Here is a 13,151-nt window from a genome sequence, read left to right as displayed (position 1 = left end):
CTTCTCTCTTTTTGGATCTCAATACAATGTTCTCCCCCTCTCTTGTGGAGATCTATTCGATGTAATCTTATTTTTGCGGCGTGTTTGTTGAGACCGATGAATTGTGGGTTTATGATCCAGCTTATCTATGAACAATATTTGATTCTTCTCTGAATTCTTTTATGTATGATTGAGTTATCTTTACAAGTCTCTTTGAATTATCCGTTTGGTTTGGCCAACTAGATTGGTAGTTCTTGCAATGGGAGAAGTGTTTAGCTTTGGGTTTAATCTTGCGGTGCCCTTACCCAGTGACAGAAAGGGTTGCAAGGCACGTATTGTATTGTTGCCATCAAGGATAACAAGATGGGGTTTTTATCATATTGCATGAATTTATCCCTCTACATCATGTCATCTTGCTTAAGGCGTTACTCTGTTTTACTTAATACTCTAGATGCATGCTGGATAACGGTCGATGAGTGGAGTAATAGTAGTAGATGCAGAATCATTTCGATCTACTTGTCTTGGACGTGATGCCTATATACATGATCATACCTAGATAATCTCATAATTATTCGCTTTTCTATCAATTGCTCAACAGTAATTTGTTCACCCACCGTAGAATACTTATGCTCTTGAGAGAAGCCACTAGTGAAACCTATGGCCCCCGGGTCTATTCTCATCATATCAATCTCCACTATTTTGTTTACTTGCTTTGTTTTTACTTTGCCTTTTACTTTTTACTTTGCATCTCTATATCAAAAATACCAAAAATATTATTTATCATCTCTATCAGATCTCACCCTCGTAAGTGAACATGAAGGGATTGACAACCCCTAATCACATTGGTTGTGAGTAGCTATCGTTTTGTGTAGGTACGAGGGACTCGTGCGTGATCTCCTACTGGATTGATACCTTGGTTCTCAAAAACTGAGGGAAATACTTACGCTACTTTACTGCATCATCCTCTCCTCTTCGGGGAAATCCAACGCAGTGCTCAAGAGGTAGCAGCGACGTCCTCCGCCTTCTTGATCCAGTTAGATGGCAAGGTAATAGATGTGTTCCAGTAGCACGACGACATGGTGAGGGTGATGGTGAAGTTATCTCTGCAAGGGCTTCGCCTAAGCACTATGAAAATATGACCGGGGGTGTAAACGGTGGAGGGGGCACCGCACACGGCTATGTCTGGGGTGTGCTAGGCGCCCCCCTCCTCATATATATAGCTAGGAGGGAGAGAGGAGAGGCCAAGGGGTTCCCCAAGTAGGCATGAATCCTACTTGGGCTCCTGCCCTTGGCCACCCCCTGCCATGTTTGTTAGAGGGGGAAAGGAAAGGGGGGAGAGGAAGGAATGGGGAGGCCGAATCCCCCCTTTCCTTTCCCCACTTGGGCGGCTGCCATGGGGGGCACGCCAGCCCCATGTAGGTTGGCGTACTCCCCTCTTATCGCCCAATAGGCCCACTAACCTCTCGAGGGTGTCCGGTACCCCCTCCGGTGCTCCGATAATCACCTGGTACACACCAAAACACTTCTAGTGTCTGAATATCATCGTCCTATGTATCAATCCTTACCTCTCGACCATTTCGAGACTCCTCGTCATGTCCGTGATCTCATCTGGGACTCCGAACAACATTCTGTCACCAAATCATATAACTCATATAATACTATATCGTCAACGAACGTTAGGTGTGCGGACCCTACGGGTTCGAGAACTATGTACACATGACCGAGACACGTCTCCGGTCAATAATCAATAGCGGAACCTGCATGCCCATATTGCCTCCTACATATTCTACGAAGATCTTTATCGGTCAAACCATTATGACAACATACGTAATTCCTCCTTTGTCCATTGGTATGTTACTTGCCCGAGATTCGATCGGCTGTATCTCTATACCTAGTTCAATCTCGTTTTTTTGACCTGGCTAGTTCAATCTCGTTACCGGGAAGTCTCTTTACTTTTTCCACAATACATCACCTCGTGACCAACTCCTTAGTCATTTGCTTGCAAGCTTATGATGTGTATTACTGAGAGGGCCCAGAGATACCTCTCCGATACTTGGAGTGACAAATCCTAATCTCGATCTATGCCAACTCAACAAACACCTTTGGAGATACCTGTAGAGCATCTTTATGATCACTCAGTTACGTTGTGAGGTTTGATAGCACACAAGGTATTCCTCTGGTATACGGGAGTTTTATAATCTCATAGTCGAAGGAATATGTATTTGACATGAAGAAAGCAATAGCAATAAAACTGAATGATCATTATGCTAAGCTAACGGATGGGTCTTGTCCATCAACTCATTCTCCTAATGATGTGATGTCGTTATCAAATGACAACTCATGTCCATGGTTAGGAAACCTTAACCATCTTTGATCAACAAGCTAGTCTAGTAGAGGCTTACTAGGGACACGGTGTTTGTTTATGTATTCACACATTTATTTAAGTTTTCGATCAATATAATTATAGCATGAATAATAGACCTTTATCATGAATAAGGAAATATAAAATAATAACTTTATTATTGCCCCTAGGGTATGTTTCCTTCAGTCTCCCACTTGCACTAGAGTCAATAATCTAGATTACATTGTAATGAATCTAACATGGAGTCTTGGTGCTGATCATGTTTTGCTCATGGAAGAGGCTTGGTCAACGGGTCTGCTACATTCAGATCCGTATGTATTTTGCAAATTTCTCCATCCTTGACTTGCTCAGGAATGGAGTTGAAGAGTCTCTTGATGTGTTTGGTTCTCCTGTGAAACCTGGCTTCCTTCGCTATGGCAATTCTTCTAATGTTGTCACAAAAGATTTTCATTGGACCAGATGCACTAGGTATTACACCTAGATCGGATATGAACTCCTTCATCCAGACTTCTTCATTTGCTGCTTCCAAAGCAGCTATGTACTCCGCATCACACATAGATCCCGCCACGACGCTCTGCTTGGAACTGCACCAACTGACAGCTCCACCATTCAATATAAATACGTATCCGGTTTGTGACTTAGAGTCATCCGGATCAGTGTCAAAGCTAGCATCGACGTAACCATTTACCATGAGTTCTGTGTCACCTCCATAAATGAGAAACATATCCTTGGTCCTTTTTGGGTACTTCAGGAAGTTCTTGACCGCTGTCTAGTGATCCACTCCTGGATTACTTTGGTTCCTCCTTGCCAGACTTATGGCAAGGCACACATCAGGTCTGGTACACAACATAGCATACATGATAGAACCTATGGTTGAGGCATTTCTCTCTATCTTCTATAGTGGTTGGGCTTTGAGTCTAACTCAACTTAACATCTTGTAACACAGGCAAGAACCCTTTCTTTGACTGGTCCATTTTGAACTTCTTCAAAACTTTGTCAAGGTATGTGCTTTGTGAAAGTACTATTAAGCGTCTTGATCTATCTCTATAGATCTTGGTGCCCAATATATAAGCAGCTTCACCGAGGTATTTCATTGAAAAACTCTTATTCAAGTATCCTTTTATGCTATCCAGAAATTCTATATCATTTCCAATCAACAATATGTCATCTACATATAATATTAGAAATGCTATAGAGCTCCCACTCACTTTCTTGTAAATACATGCTTCACCAAAAGTCTGTATAAAACCATATGCTTTGATCACCTCATCAAAGCGTATATTCCAACTCCGAGATGCTTGCACCAGTCCATAGATGGATCGCTAGAGTTTGCACACTTTGTTAGCACCTTTAGGATCGACAAAACCTTATGGTTGCATCATATACAACTCTTCTTTAAGAAATCCATTAAGGAATGCAATTTTGACGTCCATTTGCCAGATTTCATAATTATAAAATGCAACAATTGCTAACATGATTCTGACAGACTTAAGCATCGCTATGGGTGAGAAAGTCTCATCGGAGTCAACCCCTTGAACTTGTCGAAAACCTTTTGCGACAAGTCGAGCTTTATAGACAGTAACATTACCATCAGTGTCAGTCTTCTTCTTGAAGATCCATTTATTATCTATGGCTTGCCGATCATCGGGCAAGTCCATCAAAGTTCATACTTTGTTCTCATACATGGATCCTATCTTAGGTTTCATGGACTCAAGCCATTTATCGGAATCTGGTCTCATCATAGCTTCTTCATAGTTCATAGATTCACCATGGTCTAGTAACATGACTTCCAGGACATGATACCGTACCACTCTGGTGCGGAACGTGCTCTGTTCGATCTACGAGGTCCAGTAGTAACTTGATCTGAAGTTTCATGATCATCATCATTAGCTTCCTCTCTAGTTGGTGTAGGCATCACGGGAATGGATTTCTCTTATGTGCTACTTTCCAAATTGAGAGAAGGTATAATTACCTCATCATGTTCTACTTTACTCCCAGCCACTTCTTTCGAGAGAAACTCCTTCTCGAGAAAGGTTCCATTCTTGCCAAAAAGATCTTGCCTTCGGATCTATGGTAGAAGGTGTACCTGAGGGAGTCCTGGATAAGGGGGTATCTGGACAGCCAGACTGTATACATTGTCCGGACTATAGAAGCGTCAAGATACAAGACTCAAGACTTTGGCTCGTGTCCAGATGGGACTCTCCTTTGCATGGAAGACAAGCTTGGCGATCCGGATATTATGTTTCCTTCCTTGTAACCAACTCCATGTAAACCCTAGCTCTCCGGTGTCTATATAAACCGGAGAGGATGGTCCTTAGAAGGCCGATCACAATTACAATCATACCATCATAGGCTAGCTCATAGGGTATAGCCTCTACGATCTCGTGGTAGATCAACTCTTGTATTCCACATATCTTCAATATTAATCAAGCAGGAAGTAGGGTTTTACCTCCATCGAGAGGGCCTGAACCTAGGTAAACATTATGTCCCTTGCTTCCTGTTACCATCAGCCTAAGACACAAAGATCGGAACCCCCTACCCGAGATCCGCCGGTTTTGGCACCGACATTGGTGCTTTCATTGAGAGTTCCTCTGTGTAGTCGCTTCGAGGCTTGATGGCGTCTTCAATCGTCAACAACACGGTCCAGGGTGAGACTTTTCTCCCCGGGCAGATCTTTGTGTTCGGCGGCTTCACGCTGCGGGCCAATTCGCTTGGCCAGTTGGAGAAGATTGATAGCCTCGCCCCTGGCCACCAGACCAGGTTCGGAAACTTGAACTACACGGCAGATATCCGCGGAGACTTGATCTTCGACGGGTTCGAGCCTGTGCCAAGAGCACCGGACAGTCACGACGAGCACGGTCTAGACCTGCTGTCGGACAATGCTCGGGATATCACCCCCGAAGCAGCTCCGGATCTAAATCCGGAGCAGGTTGCGTTGCCTATGGACGGAGGGCTGGGCCCCGCCCCGCAGGCCGCACACTCATCGGCGGTGGAGCCGAACACATGTCTCACCTCTGTGGAGCCCTGTAACCCCGGGCCCCCGGACTCGTATCCGGTCGTTGGTCCCAGTCCGCTCGCTCTTGAGCCAGCCGATCCAGGTTGGGCTCCGGTAATGGAGTTTACCGCTGCGGACATCTTTCATCACTCGCCCTTTGGTGACGTGTTGAACTCATTAAAGTCTCTCTCTTTGTCAGGAGGCTCTGGGCCGAACTATGTCCGGCCCGAGTGGGAAGCAGGCGATGAAGGAATTCGCTGCCCACCCACCACCCACTTTGTCGCCACGATCGAAGATTTAACCGACATGCTTGACTTCGACTCCGAAGACATCGACGGTATGGACGACGATGTAGGAGAAGCTCCAGAATCCCTGGGGCGCGGGACTACTACCTTGTCACACGATATATACATGGTAGATATGCCCAATAAGGACGACAACGATAATCCGGAAGATAAAACACCCGGGCAAAAGCCAAAAAGGCGGCGTAGACGCCGCTCCAAGTCCAGCAATGGCAAAAATAGCGACAAGAGCGCAAGAAGGGTCGATATACCCACAAACTCTGAAAGCAACAACGACCACATGGACCAACCGAGGGAGCAGGATGAGCCAGGTCACGCCAAATCAAGTTCGGAGCAAATACCCGGTCACAATGATCCGGAGGGACGAGCTCATGAAGTCGCCCCAGAATAGGAAGACAGTCCGGACGACGATGCATTCATCTTCCCAGACGAACAAGTGGAACGAGACAACCTCCACAGAAAGCTCATGGCCACCGCAAGAAGTATAAAAAAGCAGAAGCAACGACTCAAGGCCGCACAGGAAAAGCTAAGTCGCAGATGGAATAAGGTGCTAGACAGTGAAGAAAGATATGGTGATGATCGCCATACGAAAAGCTATCCGAAGCGCAAACTACTACCAGAATTCGACGACACGGCCGTTCCACCAAAAGAAAATTCGACCAAGAAACTAGACATACCGCTTCACAACCATAACAGAGCGGCTTCGGACACTGCGCACGATCTACGTGAGCATCTAGATAAGAAGGCCGATGCAGCCAGGTCCATGTATGGATCTAGAAGACACACCCCGGCGAAGGACTATGGTCACCCAAACGCTCATACCAGCCAGATGCCAGTTCGGAATAAACTCCATACACAACAACAGCCGACCACATGCCACAGCGTGTCCAGATACAGAGGGGCTGCTCACCCCCTGTGCTTCACCGAAGAAGTACTGGATCATGAATTCCCACAAGGCTTCAAACCTGTGAACATAGAAGCATACGATGGCACGACAGACCTAGGGGTCTGGATCGAGGATTTTATCCTGCATATTCACATGGCTCGTGGGGATGACCTCCACGCCATCAAATACCTTCCCCTAAAGCTGAAGGGACCAGCTCGACACTGGTTGAAAGGCCTCCCCGAAAACTCAATTGGGAGTTGGGAGGAACTAGAATACGCTTTCAGGGCCAATTGTCAAGGGACTTATGTCCGGCCTTCGGATGCAGACGATTTAAGTCACATAATCCAACAGCTCAGAGAGTCCGCCCACAAGCTTTGGAACAGATTCCTCACTAAGAAGAATCAAATCATCGACTGTCCGGATGCCGAAGCCTTAGCGGCCTTCAAACACAGCATCCATGATGAATGGCTCGCTCGACAGCTCGGCCAAGAAAAGCCAAGGACAATGGCAGCCTTAACAAGCCTTATGACCCGCTTTTGCGCGGGTGAAGATAGCTGTTGGCTCATAAAAGCACCAGCTACCCCAGCACATTCGAAATAAGGGATGGCAATGGGAAGCCACGGCGTAATAAAAACAAACGCCCAAACAAGGAAGAGAGCCAGGATAACACGACGGTCAACACCGGATTCAGGGGCTCTCGACCTGATCAGCAAAATAAGCCATTCAAAGGCAGTAAAGAGGGACCATCCGGTCTGAACAGAGTCCTGGACAGATTATGCCAAATTCATGGCACCCCGGAGAAACCTGCGAACCACACCCATAGAGAGTGTTGGGTCATCAAGCAGGCCGACAAATTAAATGCCGAACACAAGGGGAGGGACACACCAAGCGAAGACGAGGATGAACCTCGCCAGCCGAACACTGGGGGACAGAAAAAATTCCCGCCAGAGGTTAAAACAGTAAACATGATCCACGCGACTCACACATCCACGAGAAGGCATGGACGTGCGCCCATAGACACGCACAATGTAGTGCCCATCATACCTACATCTCATTACTGGATGTCTCTTCCAATCACTTTCGATCACATGGATGGCCGAACTAGTATTCGGCACGGAGGATCACAAGCCTTGGTGCTTGACCCAATAATCAACGGATACCGTCTCACCCATGTCCTCATGGACGGCGGCAGTAGTCCCAATTTAATATACGAGGACACTGCCCGCAGAATGGGGATAAACCCATCCAGAATTAGACAAAGCACCACCACCTTTGAAGGGGTGATACCAGGCGTTGAAGCCTGTGCCAGGGGCTCCGTCGTGCTGGAAGTAACATTCGGCTCCCCAGGCAACTCCAGAAGCGAAGAGCTGCTCTTCACTATCGCACCCTTCCAAAGCAGCTATCACGCATTTCTAGGAAGAACGGCCTTCGCCCGCTTCAACGCATTGCCACACTATGGCCACCTTACACTCAAGATGCCCGGTCCCCGTGGTGTCATCACCGTTAGCGGAATCATAGCGCGCCCTTCACGCGCAGAGGAATATGCAACGGCCCTAGCGGCCGGACTATAAGCGGCCTCCAATATTAGAAAACATGACTGGTTATTACGACCACAGACACGGTTAGACGAGTCCGGTAGCCCAGATAAAATTCAAAAAGGGCACCGTGTATGTAATCACATAACGGAAACCAGGGGCTGTCTATATTCAATACAGCCCCACACTTGGCTCGACCTTATTGGCACGCCAACATGTTACACTTTTATTATTAATCGCATACTTATACTGCACTCTCTTACGAGTTCTTTTTTTTACAAACAACGTTCGCGCGATACCCTTCCAGGATACGGCACAACGGAGACAAAGGCGCAGACGTGCAGCAGGGCCCCGTGCAACAGGTTTCTTTTTAGATTAAGCCCCTTTGTAAACCTTTTCTACTGCCTCTTGTTCACTACTAGGGAAAACCTTATACACAGAATCTTAGCAGCAGCGCGGTTTAAAAACAAACGCTACTGCTAATTAGCAGTAGCGAGCTTGAGAAAACCGCGCTACTAATAACATGATAGTAGTAGCGCGGGTTTTTACCCCTCGCTAATACTAAGTTATTTCCACTGTGCCTCCCGGGACTAGCCGTAGTAGTAGCGTGGGTTATAAACCCACGCTACTACTAAGTCGATAGTAGTAGCGCGGGTTATAAACCCCAGCTACCACCTGCATCTGCTCCCACCCCACCAACCATACCATGACATGTCTCAGAAAAAACACTCAGAGCCTGATCCAGATCCCCAATCCAGTCTCCGCTCCCACCTCCTCTCCTCAACGCCCTGCCGCAGGGCGTGGAAGCGGTGCGTCCACTCGGGCCACCACGACAGCGCCACCTGGGGCCACGCCGCCGCCGACGACTTCGCGCCCGTGCCCAGGATGTGCCGCCTCGTCATGGCCAACTACGCCCCGCCGGACTTCCTCGCCGCGGCGCCCCTCCTCCTCGACCCCTCAAACATCATGCGCTGCCGCACCTATGCCGACACGGGGGGCCGGGTCACGCCCTACCTCGTCTACCTCGACCACGCGCACGCTCCTTGACAACCGCCTCGGCAAGCGCCGCTTCGACGGCAGCTACATCCACAACGGCCTCCTCCGCGCCGCTGGCTGGGTGCTCGACAGGGAGTGCGACCTGCTCCGGGACCTCCTCGACCGGTACGTACCCCGCGTACACGCTCACCTTCACGGGCCACTCCCTCAGCGCCAGCGTCGCCGTCATGCTCACCATGGTCGTCGTGCTCAACCTCGACAAGCTCGGCAAGGTCGAGAGGGGCCGCACCAGGTGCTACGGCATGCCCCCGCCCGCTGTATGTCGCTCAACCTCACCGTCAGATACGCGGATGTCATCAACTCCGTCGTGCTGCAGGTGACTCACTGATGACCCAATTGATTTGGTTGCTTGCTTGTCTGAATTTTGTGGTTACAAGTTCAGTTGTAGAAGAATTTGGGTTACATGTAGTATGTCTGAATTTGGGTTACATGTAGCTGTCAGACTGAATTTTGGTGGATACCTGCTCTGCTTCTAAGTAAGATAAACATTGCATTGCAGAATCTAGTATAATGCCTATCTCAATTTTGCTGGGTGCTTCCTTGTTGCTAGAAATTTAGTTTAGAATTTAGTTACATGCATATCTGAATTTTGTTGAGTGCTCGCCTGCTGCTAAATTCAGTTATTACAGAAGTTAGTTACATGCCTGTCTGAATTTTGGTGAGTTCTTGCTTCCTGCTAAAAGTTCAGTTGCATAATTTAGTTACCTGTCTATCTGCATTTTGTTGGGTGCTACTTCTGTCAGATAAGAATCTGGTTCAGTTAAAAACTGCTCTGTCAAATCTGGACAGCCAGCTTCAAGGTGAAAAACGAGTTAGTTATTCTCAGAATTTCGAGTTGCCTCTATATGAAATTTGTAAAGCAAGTTCCAACTTTCCATAGAGTATTTATTTGTGTTGTTTGGATGTATGGTTTGAGAGCAGCCATCGTTTTAGTTTGTTGTCCCAAAAGTTAGTATCCTGAGCGCATTGTTTTCGTATGCCAGTTTACGGCCTTATAGAGGCTGTTTAGGATTCGCCACGCCACGTGTAGAATGTTAGCCGCTGATGACATCCTAACTGCCTAGTACCAAAATTCTTCATGGGTGACTTTTTTTTTCTTAGCGAATGGCACGCGTGGCTTCTTCTAGAAGCATAGACCATTGAAAGGAGAAGAGGACCATGACCTCACCTCATGTGTGTGTAATGCATGAGAGCAGGGCCGGCCCTGGGGGGGGGGGCAGGGGGGGCGGCCGCCCCGGGCCCCCCCCGAGGTATGCATGTAGTAGGAGGGCGCCAGAAGTAGGAGGCCCGATCGGCAAAAAAAGAGAAAGAAACGAGGCCCAATCGGCAATAGCGATGTCCGATCCCAGCGGCCAGCGATCGCGAGATCGTTCCCAGGAAATAGCGAGAGATCCTCTGGAAAAAAAGAAAGATAGCGAATTAGAGAGCAATCAGCGCCTGGACGTGATTCCCTTCCTGTTACGTTCGACGCCTTTCTTCCATCACGAAGAGTTCCCAGGTCCCAGCCCTACGCCCCTACCTGCTGGCCGCCGACGCCGTGCACGCACAGACGCACTCCGACCTCGCCGTCCCCTGGTAATTTCCTTTCTAATTTGATTATGTTGGTCGTTGTTTTCAGTTCTGGGGCCTCCATCTTCACCCCAGGGCCTGCTTCACCCTCCTTTGGTCTTTTCTCAATTGCTCTCCTCTCGGCAATCTGCAGACTCTAGACAGGTACAGACTACTGAAGTTTGATCGTCAGGATTCTGGACATTAGGTATTGAGGTATATTATTCATACAAAAAATTCTTTGGACTTTGGTTTACAGCTAGCACCGTTCCACAATTGATTAAGTATTATTTTTTCAGCATTGTGTTTGTTCTCATGGCGCCCAGCAAGAGGAACTATCCATCGGGTAGCCACAAAAGGAAAAAAAGGAGAAAGAGAATAAACTTATAAAGTCACAGCGCGGAGGTATTCGCAATTTTTTCATGCCAAGTGATATTGGTGCCTGTATTACTCCGCCGGACCCAGCTGATGCGTTGGCGATTGTTGCCATTGTGGAAGAGCAACAAACAAATGAAAACTCGGACTCTAATCAGCAAGAAGAAAATATCAACTCCAACATCGGCGATGACAATGTAAGTGGCTCCGAGAATGTAAGTAATTCGTCGGATGCACATGCCCAATCTGCTAGTGTTGATGAACAACCAGTTTATACTGCCGATATTTATGATCCAAAAAACTGGGATAATCTTGATAATAAAGCAAGAGATATCTTAGTTGAGAAAGGGCCTATCAGAGAGGAAAAAATGGAATACCATGTAGATGAAACAGGAAGACATTTTTCGTATGCTCATTATCATAGAAAATTAAGCAATGGAGAGGAACATGATAGGAAATGGCTAGTTTATTAGAAAAATGTCAATAAAGTTTTTTGTTTCTGTTGTAAGATCTTCAAGTCTAGCACCAACAGGAGTCAGAGTTCCTTAGCACATGATGGACTAGGACATTGGAGGCATATTAGTGAGAAGCTCAAAGAACATGAAAATAGCATTGAGCATATTAATAACATGAACAAGTGGAATGAATTGAGAGTTAGACTGAGAAAACAGGAAACTATTGATAAGGATTTGCAACATCAAATAGCAAAGGAGAAAGAACGTGTCAGGCAAGTTCTGTTAAGAATAATAGTAGTTGTGAAATATCTTGGTAAACGCAACTTGGCTTTTCGTGGAAGTAGTGAGCAGCTTTACAAGGATGATAATGGTAATTTCTTAGCTTGCATTGAGATGATTGCAGAATTTGATTTGGTAATGCAAGATCACCTTAGACGTGTTGAGAACAAGGAAACCCATTATCACTATCTCAGTCATAAAATACAAAATGAGCTGATATCTCTTTTGGCTTCTGACATCACATGTTCTATCATAAAGGTTGTTAAAGAGGCCAAGTATTTCTTTGTTATCCTAGATTGTACCCCTGATGTTAGTCATCAAGAACAAATGACCTTTTTAGTTCGATGTGTTAATCTGTCTGATGGCAAAATAAAAATTGAGGAGTACTTTCTGGGGTTCTTGAAAGTGGATGACACTTCTGGCTTAGGGATTTTCAAAGTACTGCTTGATTCTATTGAGTCTTTTGGCCTAAATATTCAAGATATAAGGGGTCAAGGATATGATAACGGTTCTAATATGAAAGGAAAATACCGAGGGGTACAATCTAGGTTACTTGATATGAATCCAAGAGCATTATATATGCCATGTGCTTGTCATAGCCTAAATCTCACTCTTTGTGATATGGAAAAATCATGTGAGAAAGCTGTTTCATTTTTTGGAATTGTTCAACGCATATATGTATTATTTGCTGGCTCTACAAAAAGGTGGAATGTTTTGCTTAAACATGTTCCTAGTTTGACCGTGAAATCATTTTCCAATACTCGTTGGGAGAGTAGAATCAAAAGTGTTACAGCAATAAGATATCAAGCCGCTGAGTTAAGGTCAGCTTTGTCTGAGTTACGTCATGCTTCTGACACTGATCCTAAAGATAAAAGTGATGCCAAAAATTTATTTGATACACTTGGTCGCTTTGAGTTTATAGTTGGTATGATTATCTGGCATGATGTTCTATTTGCTGTAAATAAAGTTAGCAAGATGTTGCAATCGTCAACCATGTGCATTGACTCCGCTTTGAAGCAAATAAAAGGTATAACAAAATATTTTGAGAAGTACAGAGATGAGGGGTTTTCTTCAAGTCTGACCATCGCTAAAGGTATTGCAACTGAAATGGGAATAGAGCCATTGTTTCCAGTGAAACGTCATGCTAAGAGGAAGAAACAGTATGATGAAAGTGATTGTCAAGAAGAAATCTTGGAAGCTGAGAAGGCTTTCCAAGTTAAATATTTTAATGTTTTGGTTGATATGGCGATCACTTCTTTGAATGATAGATTTAAAGAACTCATGGTCTTTAAAGATATATTCGGATTTTTATTGAGCTCGGGCACTCTCACGTCATTAAGTGACAATGAACTTGAAGAATGTTGCACAAAATTTGCAGA

The 13,151-nt window shown here is 46.0% G+C and overlaps 1 long non-coding RNA gene across 1 annotated transcript; it reads left to right on the top strand.

Annotated features, from left to right (window-relative positions):
- Positions 1 to 10,530: 10,530 nt before the first annotated feature.
- Positions 10,531 to 11,022, top strand: LOC123093321 (uncharacterized). The gene is made up of 3 exons (XR_006445246.1): positions 10,531 to 10,690; positions 10,818 to 10,879; positions 10,963 to 11,022. It is a non-coding gene; the product is annotated as an uncharacterized lncRNA (long non-coding RNA).
- The last annotated feature ends 2,129 nt before the right edge of the window (positions 11,023 to 13,151 follow it).

Source organism: Triticum aestivum, chromosome 1B (assembly GCF_018294505.1).
Source record: "Triticum aestivum cultivar Chinese Spring chromosome 1B, IWGSC CS RefSeq v2.1, whole genome shotgun sequence".
NCBI classification, from domain to species: domain Eukaryota; kingdom Viridiplantae; phylum Streptophyta; class Magnoliopsida; order Poales; family Poaceae; genus Triticum; species Triticum aestivum.
This window is presented reverse-complemented; position numbering and strand designations above follow the sequence as displayed.